The sequence below is a fragment of the Bubalus kerabau genome, chromosome 5 (assembly GCF_029407905.1).
Source record: "Bubalus kerabau isolate K-KA32 ecotype Philippines breed swamp buffalo chromosome 5, PCC_UOA_SB_1v2, whole genome shotgun sequence".
In the NCBI taxonomy this organism is placed as follows: domain Eukaryota; kingdom Metazoa; phylum Chordata; class Mammalia; order Artiodactyla; family Bovidae; genus Bubalus; species Bubalus kerabau.
Genome location: NC_073628.1, coordinates 113,466,673 through 113,487,367, shown reverse-complemented (window position 1 = coordinate 113,487,367; position 20,695 = coordinate 113,466,673). Strand labels below are relative to the sequence as shown.

At 42.9% G+C, this 20,695-nt stretch overlaps 1 long non-coding RNA gene across 1 annotated transcript in view; it reads left to right on the top strand.

Moving 5' to 3' along the window:
• The window catches only part of LOC129653264 (uncharacterized), a 190,639-nt gene that overhangs the window by 167,834 nt on the left and 2,110 nt on the right, over window positions 1–20,695 (top strand). Inside the window, exon 2 of the long non-coding RNA XR_008715028.1 lies at window positions 91–208. This is a non-coding gene — a long non-coding RNA (uncharacterized LOC129653264). The remainder of the gene's footprint in view (window positions 1–90; window positions 209–20,695) is intronic.

Here is a 20,695-nt window from a genome sequence, read left to right as displayed (position 1 = left end):
AAGCATTTGATTTCTTCTTTTCTGACTTGAATAAGTAGAGAAGTAAGACGATGTGACTTTCTGCTTCACTGTTTGCTTTTCTCTTTCCAGGGATTATCTTTAATGTAAGAAGGAAGATTTTCTTCCCTTCAGTGGTGAAATCTTGAATGCCTCGGATTCATGGATCAGACAGTTGGGAGGGGCCTTAAGAGACCCAGTCTTCAAAAAGGTAAGGGAGCATCAGCCTCATTTCCCCATTCACAAAATAAACTAAATAGAAGTCAGGAGCCCTAAATGATTTTCCCAGCATCAAAATCAAGAAATGTAGGGCTTAGATCTCTCTCTTTTATTTCTTAAAATAATGTTTATTCAGAACTTTTTATTCTAAAATAAAGTATGTGGAAGCAATATTCTCCCATTTAAAAAATAGTTCCTTTCATATATTCATCTAGCTGGCTTAGGGAACGGGCCTTCTTCTTCAGGGTTCATAATTACTTATTGACACCTTCTGATATTCTCCCTGTCGGCTTATAAATAAATATCACATTCTCCCAGACTGAGCCAGCCAATGTCTATTACATGGTGGATGAGTGAATGTTAGCTGAACTTTATTTTCCTAGGCTACACGGGGCCGCAAATGTTTTTCAGAGTCTCTCTAGCCCTGGAGGATGACAATGCTTCCCCAAGCGCTGCTCCTCCTGTTTTTACTGTGTCTCTGTTCCAAGGATGCTCTGCTCACCTGTCACCAGCAGTCTCCAACACTGATGAGGAAGCCGGTCTCCAGGCAGTTCTAGAAGCTGTCAGGGGCTCTGCTGGAATGAGGCTGCAGCAGCTGGGAGCCCTGCTGCCCTGTTCCTCTGGGTCCTCGATAGGAACTTCACAGGGTCGAATGGTGCTGCCATCCTGTGGCACATCACACCCTTTGGAGGGTAAGGGAGTAGACCCATATCTCTGACCTGTGTGTCAGGGGATTGAGCTAATCAGAGAATTGATATTTCTCAGTTTAAACAAAGTCTACCATATCGCATTGTGTTCTTGTTAAAAAGAGTTTCTGGACAGAGTAGATTCTGTAAGCTGCCCTCCTTTGCTCACATCCATCCAGAAGTCAACAGGGGGATCGGTAAGCACCAAAGGCCCCGGGGCCATCAACTGTGGACTCAAATCCTGGGATAGCTTATGGGAACAGGATTGTAATGGTCTTTGTAAGGGCAATGAGAAGTTGGAGATTTGCTGCATTGTCTGAGCCAAATATAATTAGATGCCTGTTGGCCCCAGGAAAAGGCAAGATACTCTGCTTTGTGTGCATGTGTGTGCACCTAGCTAGCATATGGAAGAGACTCTTGATTAGACGAGGGTGGATTCTTTTTTCTTCTTCTTTCAATCTTTCTTTTAAATTACTGATATTTGTATATACCATTAGTATGAATTTTCACTCCATTTTCTGGAAATCTAATCATTAAGAATCCACCTGCAATGCAGTAGCCACAGGAGATACAAGTTTGATCCCTGGGTTGGGAAGATCTCCTGGAGGAGGAAATGGCAACCTACTTCAGTATTCTTGCCTGGGGAATCCCATGGACAGAGAAGGGTACAGTCCATGGGGTCGCAAAGAGTCGGACACGACTTAATATACATGTAGTCATTCAAAATAGTCCCTTCATGCTGTTAGCAGTGAAATCTGAAGTTCAGAGAATCTAAAGAAATTAACTGAATGCCAACAAATAGTACCATTTATGAAACATATAAAATTCCCATCTTTTCTTTCTCTCTCCTACTCTCTCACTTCACCCAGTTTGTCCAAATCACTTGAAAGGGGATAAAACTCTTTTGTGTACAAATATACAAAGCCTTCCTTTTCTTCCCTGACCCCAGCCCACTGCCATCTCCCACCACCTCCCTGATCCCAAGAGAGCCTAGATTAAGCAACCTTCGGCTCTATTTGTAAACCTGTGAATTTGGGACCAGCCCAGCAGCAGACCAGTCCCTTGGTGTTTGTCTCCCAGTGTTCACAGAGCTATCTGCGTATGTCCCGAGGGAGAAGCATCCTCGGAAGCCACCAGTATCAGCGCCATGACCACCCTTCTAGGAGAACCGGAGTGGAAGGGCATGTCTCATGGAGTCTCGGCTTTGGATTTATTCTGATGCCAAGAAATAGGGGCTGGAAGGCGAAAGTGTAGGGCAGAAGGAAGACAGATGAATGGTTAATGGGGGCTGAAGTGGCAGATTGAGAGAGAGCACAAACACAATAGACAGAAGGATGGATTGATGGATTGGACCCGGAGATGTAAATAGGATAGTTTATCTAAGCTGTTTAGAGTCTCTCCTTCTTATCTATCCATCTATTTATCTATCTGTCGTAAGCACGGACCGATAGGGGAACAGACAGATAACATGAGTAGGATGGCTTAGTGGCAGGCACAGGTGCCTCCTGGCATCCCAGACTTCAGGAGAGGGAAGGGGATTGGGGACCTGGAGGACCTGGAGGACTTCCCTGGAGGATTCCCACCCCTCCTGTACCCCGAATAAAAAGACAACTAGCACCCAGACAGAGAGGGTTACTCAGGCATCTCAGTGACCACTCACCTTCTTCGTGCTCCAGACCTTTCCTCTAACAATCTGCAGTTGTTCTGTTCTCAGACCCGGAAAGTGGGCAGCTGTCAATCTGAGTGGGGAGGCTGGGAGAGCACGGCTTGGTGCTAGCATACATTTTTATCCCAAAGCCTTGCTTTAAATTCCAGTCAGGCTTCCAGTCTTGCAACAACACCAGGGGAAAGGAAGAGCAGGAAAAAAAAAAAAAAGAGAAGGAATGCTAACTGGGCTCCGGCTGCTCCGGAAAGCTGTCAGCTGTCAGGGCTGCTTAACTGACAACCAGAGCCCTGGGAGCCCAGCCCCGGGAGAGGACAGGGCTGACTGCCAACCAGTGGGCAGTGAGGTGGGGGTGTGGTCTGTGGTCAATCAGGGGAAGCAGGGGGCTCAGGGTATAAAGGTAGCTGTGTGGAGGGGAATCAGGACCTCTCTGGACACCCTCTCTTAGCTGGAATAGGACAGGTGCCTCAGAACTAGGGAGGGTGGAAGTGAAGGAGGCAAGGGGGCAGAGGAAGTTGAGAGATTTCCAGAGCTCACTCCAGGCACTCAGATGCAGGGACCCCACCTTTGACCCCTGTCACCTCAGGACTGAGTAACAACAGCCTTCCGGTTAGCTAGCAGTCACTACAGGAATGAGCTGGCCTTTCCCTTTTCTTATCCACACACCTCAGCTTCCAGGATCCCTCTATCTTTCTCCTCCTCCCTTTCTTTCTGCTGGATCCAAATTCCTAGGTTTGAAATTCCAGTCAATCTCAAGATCACCTTTTGAGAGCAGACTCTTGTGTTAATTGGGAAGATATAGCTGGGCTCTGTTCCAGTTCCCACTATGTAATGGTTCTGTGACCTTGATCCTAGTCCCCACTGCTTATTATGTGACCTTCATCCTATCCCCCAGTTTATTCACTGCGACCCTGATCCCAGTCTCCACCACTGATTTTGTAACCTTGGTCTCAGTCCCCACTACTGACTATGTGACCTTCAGCCTAGTTTCCACTACCTACTTATGTGTGATTTTGAGCAAATAAGCCTTATCTCTAAGAGGGAGATAATCCTTAATCCACTGAGCAAACAAAATACATGTACAGAGACATTTCATAAACTATAGGAGTCTTATATAAGACAGCATTCTTCCCTGATTTATCTTTGTTTTTCCCTGACAGCCCTGGCACAAAGACTTACACAGAGTAGGCACTCAATAACAGTCAAATGAGCAAATAAATAAGTGGATGAAGGGATGTAGGCGAGAAATGTTTCTCCAAATTTGATTATGGAATGTCTGAACTCACAGAAACCCTAGACTTGGAAACTCTGAAATGGGACCCGGGAATCCGTATGTCAGCTGGTTACATGGGTAGTCAGTGTTTCAAACCTGGGAAATTTCTCCTCCAAATGGGAAAGTGGAGAACATATAACAGGGTTTTGTGATTTTGTTGTTATTGCTGTTAAAGGGCATGGAACATCATTGTTGAATCCCCAGCACACAGCACAGTGCCTGAAAAACAACAGATTGACATTCAGGACAAATTTTTATTTTACAGTGTTTTGGTGGAAAGCAGGTTTCTGGAGTTTCAGTAATGATTGATGCAAAAAACTCAGCCTCTGTGTACCAGTGCTAAATTGAATTTTGGAGACAGAGTTTTGGGAGATGAAGAAAAGGATAACTATTGCTTTACCAGGCAAGAGGGACATAGTGGGCTTGTGCCTTCAAAATTGTGCATCCCAACCTGAGAGGTTTTGGTGAGGAGTTTTATAGCAGTGGGGCAAGGGCAGGACAGGCTTGCTGATAAAGGTCAGGGTTGGTGCCGGGCATGAACTCTTTTATCTAGCCTCAGGTGGTCTCCTGCTGAATTTCTGTGGTTCTCAAGGTTATCACACTGTACCATCTCTCTGGAATGAAATGTTTCATCAAGTATTAACATCTTCTGTTGGTTGGGGTTATTAGTTTTTCAGTCAGTTCAGTTCAGTCACTGAGTCGTGCCCAACTCTGTGAACTCCTGGACTGCAGCATGCCAGGCCTCCCTGTCCATCACCAACTCCCGGAACTTGCTCAAACTCATGTCCATCAAGTTGGTGATGCCATACAACCATCTCATCCTCTGTTGTCCCCTTCTCCTCCTGCCTTCAATCTTTCCCAGCATCAGGGTCTTTTCCAATGAGTCAGTTCTTCCATCAGGTGGCCAACGTATTGGAGCTTTAGCTTCAGCATCAGTCCTTCCAATGAATATTCAGGACTGATTTCCTTTAGGATTGACTGGTTTGATCTCCTTGCAGTCCAAGGGATGCTCAAAAGTCTTCTCCAACACCACATTTCAAAAGCATCAATTCTCTGCTGCTCAGCTTCCTTTAGAGTCCAACTCTCACATCCATACATGACTGCTGGAAAAACCATAGCTTTGACCAGAGGACCTTTGTTGGCAAAGTAATGTCCCTGCTTTTTAATATGCTGTCTAGGTTTGTTATAGCTTTTCTTCCAAGGCACAAACATCTTTTAATTTCATGGCCACAGTCACCATCCACAGTGATTTTGGAGCCCAAGAAAATAAAATCTGTCACTGTTTCCATTGTTTCCCCATCTATTTGGCATGAAGTGATGGGACCAGATGCCACGATCTTCATTTTTTGAACATTGAGTTTTAAAACAACTTTTTCACTTTCCTCTTTCACTTTCATCAAGAGGCTCTTTAGTTCCTCTTCACTTTCTGCCATAAGGGTGGTGTCATCTGCATATCTGAAGTTATTAGTATGTCTCCCAGAAATCTTGATTCCAGCTTGTCCTTCATCTAGCCTGGCATTTCTCATGATATATTCTGCATATAAGTTAAATAAGCAGGGTGGCAATATACAGCCTTGACATACTCCTTTCCCAGTTTGGAACCAGTCCATTCTTCCATGTCCAGTTCTAACTGTTGCTTCCTAACCCACATACAAATTTCTCAGGAGGCAGGTAAGCTGGTCTGGTATTCCCATCTCTTGAAGAATTTTCCACAGTTTGTTGTGACCCAAACAGTCAAAGGCTTTGATGTAGTCAATAAAGCAGACATAGATGTTTTTCTGGAATTCTGTTGCTTTTTCTATGATCCAATGGCTGTTGGAAATTTGATGTCTGGTTCCTCTGCCTTTTCTAAATCCAGCTTGAACATCTGGAAGTTCTTGGTTCACATAGTGTTGAAGCCTGGCTTGGAGAATTTTGAACATTACTTTGCTGGCATGTGAGATGAGGGCAATTGTGCAATAGTTTAAACATTGTTTGGCATTGCCCTTCTTTGGGATTGGAATGAAAACTGACCTTTTCCAGTCCTGTGGCCACTGCTGGGTTTTCCAAATTTGCTGGCATATTGAGTGCAGCACTTTCACAGCATCATCTCTGAAGATTTGATTTAGCTCAGCAGGAATTCCATCACTTTCACTAGGTTTGTTTGTAGTGATGCTTTCTAAGGCCCACTTGACTTCACATTCCAGGATGTCCGGCTCTAGGTAAGTGATCACATCATCGTGGTTATCTGGGTCATGAAGATCTTCTTTGTCCAGTTCTTCTGTGTATTCTTGCCACCTCTTCTTAATATCTTCTGTTTCTGTTAGGTCCATACCATTTCTGTCCTTTATCGAGCTCATCTTTGCATTAAATGTTTTCATGGTATCTCTAATTTTCTTAAAGAGATCCCTAGTCTTTCACATTCTATTGTTTTCCTCTATTTCTTTGCACTGATCACTGAGGAAGGCTTTCTTATCTCTCCTTGCTATTCTTTGGAACTCTGCATTCAGATGGGTATTCTTTCCTTTTCTTCTTTGCCTTTCGCTTCTCTTTTTTTCTCAGCTATTTGTAAGGCCTCCTCAGACAACCATTTTGCCTTTTTGCATTTCTTTTTCTTGGGGATAGTTTTGATCACCGCCTCCTGTACAATGTCACAAACCTCCGTCCATAGTTCTTCAGGCACTCTGTCTATCAGATCTAATCCCTTGAATCTGTTCGTCACTTCCACTGTTTAATAGTAAGGGATTTGATTTAGTTCATACCTGAGTGGTCTTGTGGTTTTCCCTACTTTCTCCCATCTTGCACAAGGAGCTCATGATCTGAGCCACAGTCAGCTCCCAGTCTTATTTTTGCTGACTGTACGGAATGAAGCAGGGCAAAGACTAATAGAGTTTTGCCAAGAAAATGCACTGGTCATAAGAAACACCCTCTTCCAACAACACAAGAGAAGACTCTATACATGGACATCACCAGATGGTCAACACCGAAATCAGATTGATTATATTCTTTGCAGCCAAAGATGGAGAAGGTCTATACAGTCAGCAAAAACAAGACCAGGAGCTGACTGTGGCTCAGACCATGAACTCCTTATTACCAAATTCAGACTTAAATTGAAGAAAGTAGGAAAAACCACTAGACCATTCAGGTATGATCTAAATCAAATCCCTTATGATTATACAGTGGAAGTGAGAAATAGATTTAAGGGCCTAGATCTGATAGATAGAGGGCCTGATGAACTATGGAATGAGGTTCGTGACATTGTACAGGAGACAGGGATCAAGACCATTCCCATAGAAAAGAAATGCAAAAAAGCAAAATGGCTGTCTGGGGAGGCCTTACAAATAGCTGTGAAAAGAAGAGAAGCGAAAAGCAAAGGAGAAAAGGAAAGATATAAGCATGTGAACGCAGAGTTCCAAAGAATAGCAAGAAGAGATAAGAAAGCCTTCTTCAGCGATCAATGCAAAGAAATAGAGGAAAACAACAGAATGGGAAAGACTAGGGATCTCTTCAAGAAAATCAGAGATACCAAAGGAACATTTCATGCAAAGATGAGCTCGATAAAGGACAGAAATGGTATGGACCTAACAGAAGCAGAAGATATTAAGAAGAGGTGGCAAGAATACACAGAAGAACTGTACAAAAAAGATCTTAATAACCCAGATAATCATGATGGTATGATCACTGACCTAGAGCCAGACATCCTGGAATGTGAAGTCAAGTGGGCCTTAGAAAGCATCACTATGAACAAAGCTAGTGGAGGTGATGGAATTCCAGTTGAACTATTCCAAATCCTGAAAGATGATGCTGTGAAAGTGCTGCACTCAATATGCCAGCAAATTTGGAAAACTCAGCAGTGGCCACAGGACTGGAAAAGGTCAGTTTTCCTTCCAATCCCAAAGAAAGGCAATGCCAAAGAATGCTCAAACTACCACACAATTGCACTCATCTCACATTTGGCAAAACTAATACAATTATGTAAAATTTAAAAATAAAATAAAATTTAAAAAATAAATAAAATAAGGAAAAAAAAATAAAGTAATGCTCAAAATTCTCCAAGCCAGGCTTCAGCAATATGTGAACTGTGAACTTCCTGATGTTCAAGCTGGTTTTAGAAAAGGCAGAGGAACCAGAGATCAAATTGCCAACATCCTCTGGATCATAGAAAAAGCAAGAGAGTTCCAGAAAAACATCTATTTCTGCTTGATTGACTATGCCAAAGCCTTTGCCTGTGTGGATCACAATAAACTGTGGAAAATTCTGAAAGAGATGGGAATACCAGACCACCTGATCTGCCTCTTGAGAAATTTGTATGCAGGTCAGGAAGCAACAGTTAGAACTGGACATGGAACAACAGACTGGTTCCAAATAGGAAAAGGAGTTCATCAAGGCTGTATATTGTCACCCTGTTTATTTAACTTATATGCAGAGTACATCATGAGAAATGCTAGACTGGAAGAAACACAAACTGGAATCAAGATTGCCGGGAGAAATATCAATAACCTCAGATATGCAGATGACACCACCCTTATGGCAGAAAGTGAAGAGGAACTCAAAAGCCTCTTGATGAAAGTGAAAGTAGAGAGTGAAAAAGTTGGCTTAAAGCTCAACATTCAGAAAACGAAGATCATGGCATCCAGTCCCACCACTTCATGGGAAATAGATGAGCAAACAGTGGAAACAGTGTCAGACTTTATTTTTCTGGGCTCCAAAATCACTACAGATGGTGACTGAAGCCCTGAAATTAAAAGACGCTTACTCCTTGAAAGGAAAGTTATGACCAACCTAGATAGCATATTCAAAAGCAGAGACATTACTTTGCCAACAAAGGTTCATCTAGTCAAGGCTATGGTTTTTTCCTGTGGTCATGTATGGATGTGAGAGTTGGACTGTGAAGAAGGCTGAGTGCCAAAGAATTGATGCTTTTGAACTGTGGTGTTGGAGAAGACTCTTGAGAGTCCCTTGGACTGCAAGGAGATCCAACCAGTCCATTCTGAAGGAGATCAGCCCTGGAATTTCTTTGGAAGGAATGATGCTAAAGCTGAAACTCCAGTACTTTGGCCACCTCATGTGAAGAGTTGACTCATTGGAAAAGACTCTGATGCTGGGAGGGATTGGGGGCAGGAGGAGAAGGGGACGACAGAGGATGAGATGGCTGGATGGCATCGTTGACTCGATGGACGTGAGTCTGAGTGAACTCCAGGAGTTGGTGATGGACAGGGAGGCCTGGCGTGCTGCGATTCATGGGGTCGCAAAGAGTCAGACACGAATGAGCGACTGATCTGATCTGATCTGATCTGATCGAGCTTCTCCATCTTCAGCTGCAAAGAACATGATCAATCTGATTTCTCCGAGTTCTTCAGAAAAGCTCAAAGACAGTGTTCTGTTATCCCTTGAGGTGGAACCAGGACCCTGCCCCAAGGCTGCACTATTGTTTCTTGGCTGCTCCTCCCTTGTCTCTGCATTGCCTCCTTTGCCTGGTTAACAACTGTTTGAATCTGCCCTTTGGAATTCAGGAAAGGTCTTGGAGCCTGGAGTCTATTCCCTGCTACAAGAGATGGGAGACACAGAAAGAATTCGGTTTCCAGGACCCTGTGTCACATTGAAAGATGATTTTAAGACATTGCTACAGTGCAGCCATAGACTTACATAGGGACGTTACTCCAAGGGGGAGAATATCCAACAAGATGGTACTGGGCTGGCTAGGCTGAGGCCAGCTGGGTGTCTGGGGCAACAGGGTTAAGGGGGCGCTCCTCTTAGATTTGTAGAAGAACCCGTTTACATTTTGTGCTATAGGGGCCCTACCTCCCTTACCCTACGTCTGGCCCTGAGGTAAGGAGAAGGGTTAGAGAAGGTTTCTGGAAGGAGTCTTTAAGTCTGAAAAAATGAACAGGAAGTAGTCTTGCAAGGGTCTCTTATGAGAAAGTTATTTCAGGCAGAAGGAGGAATATAAACAAAGCAGAGGAGCTGGAAACATTATAATGTGAGTGAAGAATGACCATCCTCGTTGAGGTAGCGGAAGCATGTAATTAAAGGTGGAGGGTGAGGAGACATGAGACAGGTGAGAAACAGAGCATGGTGGGGTCTTGTCAGTCTTGGTAATGACCTTGGGATTTATCCCACTGGCTGTGGAAGCAGGAGAGTAACATGTTCTGTCTGTGCTTCAAACAGAACATTCTGGTCAACCTCTGTGCCATCCGATTCACAGATAGGATGCAGCATAAATGCAAGCCACGTGTATAAACTTAAATTTGGTAGTGGCCACATTTAAAAAGGGAGAGGAAAAGGAGAAACTACTTTGAATATTTTATTTGACTTGACATATTCAAATATAATCATTATAACCATTTCAGCATGTAATCAATATTAAACATTATTAATGAGATATTTTATATGCCTTTTTTTATTGTACCAAGACCTCAAAATCCAGTGTGTAATTCATGCTTATAGCACATCTCAATTCTGAAGAACCACATTTCCAGTGCTCGGTAGCTGGCTAGCGGCTACAAGGCTACAATATTGAATTATGCATGTCTCAAGGATGGACACCAGATGCTAAAATACTGAAGCAGACTTTTACAAGGTTTGGGGGAAGATGGTAGGTTTCTAATCCAGGGTGTTGCTAATGGAAATGGAGAGAAAGTGATAGATTGTCCAGTGACTTAGCTTCTCCTAGCTTCTTTTTTTTGTGAAATCAGGGTACAGCATTTACCTTCCTGGATGATGCAAAGAATCTTTGAGATGATGTATATAAAGCACTGAGCTTCCCAGGTGGAGCTAGTGATAAAGAATCTGCCTACTAATACAGAAGATGCAAGAGAGGCAGTTTGGATCCCTGGGCTGGAAAGATCCTCTGGAGGGGTAAATGGCAACCCACTCTAGTATTCTTGCCTGGAAAATTCCATGGGCAGTGGAACCTGGTGGGCTACAGTTTCTGAGGCCACCAAGAGTCAGACATGACTGAGCAATTGAGCACATATAAAGCACCAGCCCAGGCAGACAGGGAAAGTAGGTTCAGCCATCATTCTCCCCACAACCCAAGCTGTATGCTCTCTCAGAAGTAAGGATTGACATCTGACTTGGATAAGGTGGGGTTTTAAAGCACCAGAATGGTGCAGTAAGCATAGACTGTGGTCCCTAAAACAAATGATGGCACAGTAACCCCACTGCACCTTCAAAGGTGTCTCCCTTGATATCACCCAAGTGAAGGGAAGTTTGTTCCTGACTGTCATGGGAAGGCTGGAAGAGTACATGAAGCCAATCCAGAACAGGCAGAAAAGTGGAATTGCTGACATTCTGGGCAGCAGCCACTCTGACTATCAGCAGCCAGCAGTTGGCAGCAGCTCCAGATGATTGAGAACTGAACAGCTTAATTGGAAGAGTACAGACACTGTGGAGTGTCAGCCTGGCATGGCTGAGTGCAAGTGTTTTCCTGCAGCCCACTTTCCTTGCCTTAGGTTGATAAACATGTATTTTCTTGGGAAATACCCCCAGCCCAAAACCCTGTGAACAGATCTATGTTCCTTAGAATTATTAAAAAACAAACAAACAAAAAAAAAACAACCCTTTCCGGGTAGATGCAAGATACAGCCCTCCAGACAGAGCTGATTATATTGAAGAAAGGGGTGGGGAGTAGGATGGAGAGAAGATAGGTCATTCTGTGCTCTGTGAGAACTCCATCTGCATGTGGGGTGTCCAAAGAGTAAGACAGGGGCTACACAGAAACCTCAGCCTCCTTAAGACCCTTCTCATCACAGGAAAGTCCAACTTACCTCATATTTCCACCAGGGTAACTTTCATATGAATCTTTGTTCATTTCCAAAATGATGATTTTGATCAGCTGAAGTCACTGAATAGGTGCTGAGGATTTTTAAAAGTGACTGAGTAATAAACACCTAGAGCTGCAGAGAAGTACAGCTCAGGTTCCCTTGGGTTCCCTCTGATTCACATGAATTTGCTTATCTCTGTATTAGTCAGTGTAAGCCAACTGTTGTAACAAACAACCTCCAAATTCCACTGGGATATAGCCTACCAAATGATTGTGTCACAGTCTGATTTAGAGGAGCAGTTTCCCTGGACAACTTTCTCCCAAGGAGACCTTACATGTCATGGCTCTAACTGTCAGCCCTCAGAACAATTTCCTGCCTTCTCATAGTAGAGGAAAGAAAAAAGAGAATTGCATTTGTGGAATGTCCATGGGGCAGGCATGGGAGAAGGTGCATCATCTCTGCCCAATTCCTTTGTCCACAATTCAGGCACACGGGTGCACTTAACTCAAGGAGGCTGTGAAGGAGAAATAGGAAAAGGTTTGCTAGCATCTAGTCGGTCTTTGTCACTCTTTATTCTTCTCTCTTTCTCTGATGAGAATAAAATGGACAGTTTTGGGCTCTGACTTGACCCTGAAGGTTTGGGGGTCAGAAGACTGCAGGAGAGGGGCAACTTTAATTAGAGGGCGATGCTCTGTAGTTTCAAGGTGATTATTAATCAGCAAAATGTCATGGGCAAGAAGTTGAAATGCCAATTTATATTTTTTTCCTCTGTATTCCAGACCTATTTTGTCAGTTTCTGAGCCAAAGAAAGGAAAGGTGTTGCAACCGGTGTGCCAACAGAGTGGTGGGCTGGTCTAGTCTTTCATCACTAATTGGCACCATGTTGTCATCTAGGGTTCTAGGTACTTTTGCCATAAGCATCTTTGCCGAAATATTTTCACCACATAATTAATTGGCCATAAGGCAATTTTGCTGTAGAAGATAAGATAACTGGTTGATGGGTTTTAGCTTGACAGTTTGGTTTCAACTGATGGAAATGAGTTAGTATTTCTTCCAGTTAGCAGCTGTATTGATGGCTTTATCCAGCTGACAAGTGACAATAAATCACCCCCAAGTTCAGTTCAGTTCAGTCACTCAGTCGTGTCCGACTCTTTGCGACCCATGGACTACAGCACACCAGGCCTCCCTGTCCATCACCAACTCCCAGAGTTTACTCAAACTCATGTCCATTGAGTCAGTGATGCCATCCAACCATCTCATCCTCTGTCATCCCCTTCTCCTCCCACCTTCAGTTTTTCCCAGCGTCAGGATCTTTTCTAATGAGTCAGTTTTTCACATCAGGTGGCCAAAGTATTGGAGTTTCAGCATCAGTCCTTCCAATGAATATTCAGGACTGATGTCCTTTAAGATGGATTGGCTGGATCTCCTTGCAGTCCAAGGGACTCTCAAGAGTCTTCTCTAATACCACAGTTCAAACTGGTTTCTTATTTTGAAACCCACTACATTGGAGGAGAGAGAAACCAAGGGCCCCGAAGACACAGGGTTGAGCCTACATTTCCCATAGAACTTTGGAGAGTCTACGAAGTTGCCTTCATTGACAAGATGTTAAGGACAAACAACAGTTCAGAGGCTTTCACAACACAATATAAAGCTTGGTTACAAACATTCATCCTAGTATTGGGAAACTGATACCTCTTCTTAATGAAGGAAAAAATTTAAGCAAAAAAGAAAAAGTGCAATGCTGAATGAGGAGACAAATCAATGAGCAAAAAATAAATGTTTATATATATACATATATATACACACACACACAATACACACACACATATATAAAAACTAGGAACAAAAGATTTGGAAGACAACCCACAAAATAAAATCAGTTATTTATACAATCTTGCCATGAATCTTTACCCATTTAAAATATATTCAAATACTTTGTATTTTTTAATAGTCTTTTAAATTTTTTACTCATTTTTCATGTTTCATTATGGCCTTCTTTTATTTTTATTTTTTTATTTTTTACAACGAAATCACTTTATGTCCAATTAGTTGTGGTGAAAATATCTGTGGCAGAAACACTCACAGTAAAAATGCTTTTGGCAAAAATACCTGATATGATCACACCCAGGACCCCTATTGCCAGCCAAGTATCTTTTGGATCCAGCCAAGTGGATCTTTTGTGATGGTATTATGGCAGCAGAGTATTTTCTTTTTACTAAAAAAACAATCTATCCTGGGGGGGAAGAAAGCATGTCTAGAATAAACAGCTATAGCTGCAAGGGTGTGGAGATGCCAGTCTAGTAAGATACTGTGAAATGCAGGCAGTGGTCCTGGTTGGGTGATAACAGAGATGTCATTGTAACAGACGCTGTGATGTGCCACGGAGGTTCCCTCTTCAGGGTTGATGACGTATCCCCTTGCTTCTTGGGGTACTAACTGCTGGCTGCTCACAGATCACAGCTATGCCTCTCACTCAGAATTGCCTTGACCAAAGTTGTACCCCCTCCCATGCATAGCTCCTTGCAGGTAACCTGTGGCTAATGACTGTCCACCTAGAGATTTAAAAGCCTGGCTGTCTTTCCTCAATTTGGGACAACTCTGAAAGGCCATTCAAGCTCCAAAACTCCTCATAGAGTCTGCTTAGGTCTCAGTTGAAAAGTGAAGGTATTAGTTGCTCAGTCGTATCTGACTCTTTGTGACCCCATGGACTGTAGCCTGCCAGGCTCCTCTGTCCATGGGATTCTCCAGGCAAGAATACTGGAGTGGGCAGCCATTCCCTTCTCCAGAGGATCTTCCCAATGCAGGGATCGAGTCACGGCAGGCAGATTCTTTACTATCTGAGCCATCAGGGACAACCTCATTATAAGTCATCCATTGCTTCTGCTCAAACTTTCTGCCTTCACTTGCTTACATATGTATCCCTCAAGAACTGCTCCCATTAAAGCTTCTGCATGAAGCTTCTAATCTGGGAATTCATTGTTACAAAGAGCAGTTGTAGGAAGCTGACTTTCAAAATGGGTTTTGGAGATAGATCTGTCATTGGATCTCGGGCAAGGAAAAACTCCTCACTGGTAGTAGATAGAGTTGGATTTACCCCTGAGATGCTGTGGCAGTCCAGTTGTTAGAATCAGCGAGATTTCTGTGCAATTGTTAAGATGATCACCAGCAGTAGAATGATATGGGATATCCATAGAAGGGGATACATGCCCTGGTGCAATGTTTCTCATGATGGAAGGGATAAGGGAAATGTAATTATAAGGACCATGGAATTGGGTGCCTGTTGCTGAGCACCATTGATTTTTGAAAGATAAATAATGACAGGCTCAGATGATTAATCACCATTTCAAGACAAAACATGAAAGCTAGAGGGCCTTAGCTGCACTTAGAGAAACCCTGGTCTCCTACAACCAGAATACATAGCAAGAGAATAAAAACCTAGGCTCAGGACTTAATCATTAAGGTAGTAGAGCTTCAGATTGGATTGAATTCTCAGCCTCAGTAAGTCCCTATGCCTAATACAGGGCCCTAATGGGGAAGAAATAGGATGCTGAGACTTGAAATGGGCTAAGTAGATACAGTAAAGACCTTGACTTGCTAGGCCTTCAGAAGTCCCCTCCTCCCATCTGCCTTGTTAGAAGACAGTATCCCTGCCTTTGCTTGAAGATGTTGCAGAGACCTCAAATGAGACACACACTTTATAAGGCAATGCTTGCCTGCCTCAGGATCACTCCCAGCACCCCTCTTGGCAACCAATCCAATAAGGAAGATTGAATCTCAGTAAACCAAACTAGAGATGTGCTAAGCTTACTGTAGAAGAGAGAGGGAATATTCCAAAGAATCTGTAAGGCATGGCTAATTGATACGTGTAGTAGCTGATACCAAATGCACGGGACTGAATCCTGGAGTCCTGGATCTAGAAGGATAGAACATAAGATTAGATAATACAGGCTAGTAAAGCTAGCCTGATTAACTAGATTGATGAAGCTTATCAATACAGGAACAGTCTTCTTTTTATATGATTTGACACCCTCACAAAAACCTAAGAGATGTTACCAACCTATTGCTAGAAGGACTTTAGGATCTGGAAAAAGGCTGCTGCTGCTAAGTTGCTTCAGTCATGTTCAACTCTGTGTGACCCCATAGACGGCAGCCCACCAGGCTCAGCCGTCCCTGGGATTCTCCAGGCAAGAACACTGGAGTGGGTTGCCATTTCCTTCTCCAATGCATGGAAGTGAAAAATGAAAGGGAAGTCGCTCAGTCATGTCTAACTCTTTGCGACCCCATGGACTGCAGCCTACCAGGCTCCTCTGCCCATGGGATTTTCCAGGCAAGAGTACTGGAGTGGGGTGCCATTGCCTTCTCCAGAAAAAGGCTAGGCACACATATTGTGAATTAGAAATGCTAAAATTTCCATGGAGTATGTTGAAGGAACAGATCAAAAATTTCAACGAAGTTGACATGTGAGACTTCATATACTATATAAGGTTGGAAATCCACCTGTTGAATATGTTCCATGAGAGGGCCTGAATGATACTCCAAGTGTCATACCAATAAGGAATACACTGGCGAAAGTCAGATCAGCTTGGTGATGACAGTTCTCTATAGATCAAGACTGATGATACGAAAGGCTACTGTAGAGACTAGACCCCCAAACAACTAAGGTTCACATGGTGACACTCAAACCCTCTGAAGCAAGGTAGTTGCAATTATTGTAATTAAGAAAGATGCCCACAGATACCACATTATGTGACAAAATCCAAGGGCCTTTGGATTGGGCTAGAGAGGGAATTTAATTTCCAAATAGCTAAGGAAATATTAATGGGAACTTGATGTTTTCAGAAGAAAGTTAGAGGATAATTAGGCAAAGTGGATATTTCTTAGTTAACATATACAAAAGGTATCTAGGATGGACGATAGGAAGGGATGAAGGCAACTTCTCAAATTAAAATTCTTATTTATTTTGTCATTTCCAAACTTTTCTGGGGGGGTTGTGCTGGGTCTTGTTGCCGTGTGCAGGCTTTCTCTAGTTGTGGCAAGTGGGGGCTACTCTTCACTGCTGTGCGCGGTTCTCATTGCAGCGGCTTCTCTTGTTGCAGAGCACAGGCTTTAGGCGCATGAGCTTCAGTATTTGCAGCTCGCAGGCTCAGTAGTTGTGGCTTGTGGGTCCTAGGGCACGTGGGTTTCAGTAGTTGTGGCAGCTGGTGGTCTCTAGAGTGTGGGTTCAGTAGGTAAGTTATACAGGTCTAATTACTCTGCAGGATGTGGAATCTTCCTGGGTCCAGGGGTCAAGTCATGTCCACTGCACTGGCAGGTGGATTTGTATCCACTGTACTATCAGAGAAGTCCTCAAGTTTCCAAACTGGAGTCAGTTCTCAGAACCAGGACACCAAAGGCAGAAAGAGATTCTGGTACCCTGTGAAAAGGAATCATGCAGTTGTGTTCAGTTGAAACCTCCTCTAGTCCTTCTCTCAGGAACCATAGCTGTTTTACTTCTTGACATGCATTTGGTAGAAGAGAATACCCAGTCTTCAATATGGTAAAAGAGCCTTTCTGTTAGAGTTGAATTCAGAGGTCAATTTGGGGAGTATTGCCATACAGTGATACTGTATGTGCCAGAAAATAAATGAAATTCTGGAATCCTTGGCCTGGCTCACAGTGGGTCTACAGGATTTAAAGATACACCTGATGGTTGTCTGCTGGTATAATTGAAATTAGCATGCTTGGCATTTGGCAGAAATTTGGATTTGGCATTCTTTCTTTAATCCATAGAGTAAGAAATATAGGGAAAAGAGTGAAAGCAGGAGGAGAAGGGGATGACAGAGTATGAGATGGTTGGATGGCATCACTCACTCAATGGATATGAGTTTGAACAAGCTCCAGGAGATGGTGAAGGACAAGGAAGCCTGGCATGCTGCAGTCCATGGGGTCGCAAAGGGTTGGACACAACTGAGTGAGTGAACAACAACAACAACAATGAAATATAGTAGTAAAAACTGGATGGAGGTCTCTGCAACTTCTAATCAAGCCAACATAGTAAATAAAACAATGATATTGCAACCTGGGGAGAATAGCAAACATTAGTGTTATCTTAAAAGAAGTAAGGAATACAAGGGTGATGGTCTGTGACAAATCCCCATTTAATTCAATAGAATGTCCCACACAAAAATAGAATGAATTGCAACTGAATGATGCAAATCAAGTAGTGGCTCCAATTGCAGCTGCTTCCCCAGATGAGATTTTACTAAAGCAGATTAATATAGCCTCCAACACATACTAAGTGGCCATTGATCTGATGAGTGCATTCTTTTCTATCCCTATAGGAAGAAGACCAGATACAGTTCATATTTATGTGAGATGGTCAAAAGTATACAGTTATGGGTCTTGTGTCAGTTTATATTAACACTTTGACTCTCTGTTATAATATTGCTAGTAGGGATATGAAGTGTCTGGCATTCTACAGGATATCATGTTGGCATTATATTGACAGTGTCATGCTAATCAGGCCGGATGAGCAAGAAATAGCAGGTATGTTGGAAGCCTTGGCAAAACAGATGTGCCCTGGCGGGTGGAGCTTAAAACTTCAGAACCCCAGCACGTTAATGAACTATTTAGGGATCCAAACGTTTGGATCTGAAGAAAGCTAGACCATCCTCTCCAAATTAAACAACAAGATATTATATCTCCCACTACTGCTAAGTTGCATCAGTCATGTCTGACTCTGTGCAACCCCATAGACGGCAGCCCATCAGGCTCCTCTATCCCTGGGATTCTCCAGGCAAGAATACTGGAGTGGGTTGCCATTTCTTTCTCCAATGAATGAAAGTGGAAAGTGAAAAGTGAAAGTGAAAGCGCTCAGTCATGTCTGACTCTTTGAGACCCCATGGACTGTAGCTTACCAGGCTCCTCCATCCATGGAATTTTCCAGGCAAGAGTACTGGAGTTCTCCCACTACTAAGAGAGCATAAATGTTAGTAGCCTTTTCAGGTTCTAGAGGGAGCATATTCCATCCCTGGCAGTACTGCTTCCCTGTTAACTGAGTGACATTAGAATAGTGTCTCAGTCAGGAAAACTTATCAGAAGGGCACATTGGTCTTGACACTTGAGCCGTATGACCCAGGAGACCCTATAAGACTAACAGCATCTATGGTGGGTGAAGATAGTGTGTAGAGTTTATAGAAAACCTAAATAGAAGAATCACAATATGGACCTCTGAGGTTCTGAAGAGAGTCCCTACTGTCTACAGCAGAGGACTATCAGCCTTAGGAAGCAGTTTCTGATGTGCTAATTGACTTTAGTAAATACAGAGCTGCTCACTATGAGATACCAAAGACACTGTGACCAGAGTATCCATCATGAGCTGGATTCAGTCAAAGCTGCCTCATCCCACAGTAGTCCACTCTAACGTGGATGTGGTATATCCAAGATTGGGAACAAGCAAAGTTAAGAGAGCGCAAGTAAACCAGTTGAGTAGCTGTCCAGAGCCAAGTGGCATCCATCAGTGTTGCACTCGTGTACCTCCCATAGCTCACATCTGTGGCCTAATCGGAGGCCTTTATGACCAGATAACAGAGAAATTAAAAGGCCAACCTTAATTTGTAGGGTGGTGGTGATAGATCGTGATGAGGGCATATCCTCTTAGTGAGAAGAATTTTGATGTCGGGTGCAGTCAGTAGGTCATCAACTTTTGGTAGAAAGAGAAGTGGTCTGAGATTAAAATATAGAGAGACTCATGGGTAGTCATGAATGGCATGGTTGGTCAGACATGGTCCTGGAAGGAGAAAGATTGAAAGATCAGAGACAAAGAAGTCTAGAAAAAAGGTGTGTGGATGGATCTGTAGATGTGAACAGGAAGTGTGAAGGTTTTTGAACTACATATTAATGCTCAGCAGAGAACTCCTATGGAACAGATACATTTAGACATATGAATTGGTCAGCTGGTCAAAGCCAGTATCTGTCATTTGACTCTCTAGTGCTGGCACAATGGCTGCATGAACTAAACAGTCATGGGAATGAGTATGGAGGCTGTGTGTGTGGTTTTCCATGCTGATCTGGTCACTGCTGCCCTTGAATGGTTCTTGGAGGCAGCTGAGAACTTTGGAGATGGGCTAAGAGCATTGATTATTCTAACTCTTTCATCATGTTAACTTTTGGATGCATTTGTGTAGGTGTGCTCAATTGCTCAGTTGTGTCTGACTCTTTGTGACCCCAGAGACTGAAGCCCACCAGGCTCCTCTGTCCATGGGCTTCTCCAGACAAGGATACTGGAGTGGGTTGCCATTTCCTCCTCCAAGGGATCTTCCTGACCCAGGGATCGAACCCACATCTCCTGCATGGGCAGGCAGATTCTTTACGACTGAGCCACGTGGGCAGCCCTTTGGATGCATCTGTGTGCTTACAAATAGTGCTAAGAGTGATATATTTTTCTATAGACCAATCTGACTCTGCAGTAAAACAATTTTCTCAGGTGCTCCCAGTAGGATCATAAAGAAAAAATTCTTTTGCCTTCACAGGAGGCAACAAGAACAAGAATGCATCTTGACAGCAAAAGCAAGAATACATTGGCTGAGGAAGAGTCATTAAAAATAAGGGGCACAGTAAGACTGTGTTTGAAGATGATATGCCTTTGTAAATAGAAAATTCTGAAGGATCCACAAAAAATTAGAACTTATTAGTTCAGCAAGGTTTCAGGTTGTAAGATCAATGTATGGAAATCTATTTTAGTTCTATATATGGTACAAACACTGAACAATCCAAAAACAAAATTAAGGAAGCAAACCCATTTATAATAGCATCAAAAAGAATAAAATATTTAGGAATAAATTTAGCAGAAGTGTAAGAATTTAAGACCAAAACTACAAAATATCATTAAATTAAAAATTTAAATGGAAAGACGTTCCATATTTATAGACCAGAAGATTTAATGTTGTTAAGATGGCAATACTGGGCAAATTGATTTACAGATTCACCACAATTCCTATCAAATTTCAGCTGTATTTTTTTATAGAAAATGACAAGGTGAACTTCAAAAAAACCCAGAATAGTCATAATATATTGACAAAGAAAAAGTTGGAGGTCACACATTTCCTGATTTCCAAACTCAGTACAAAGTTAA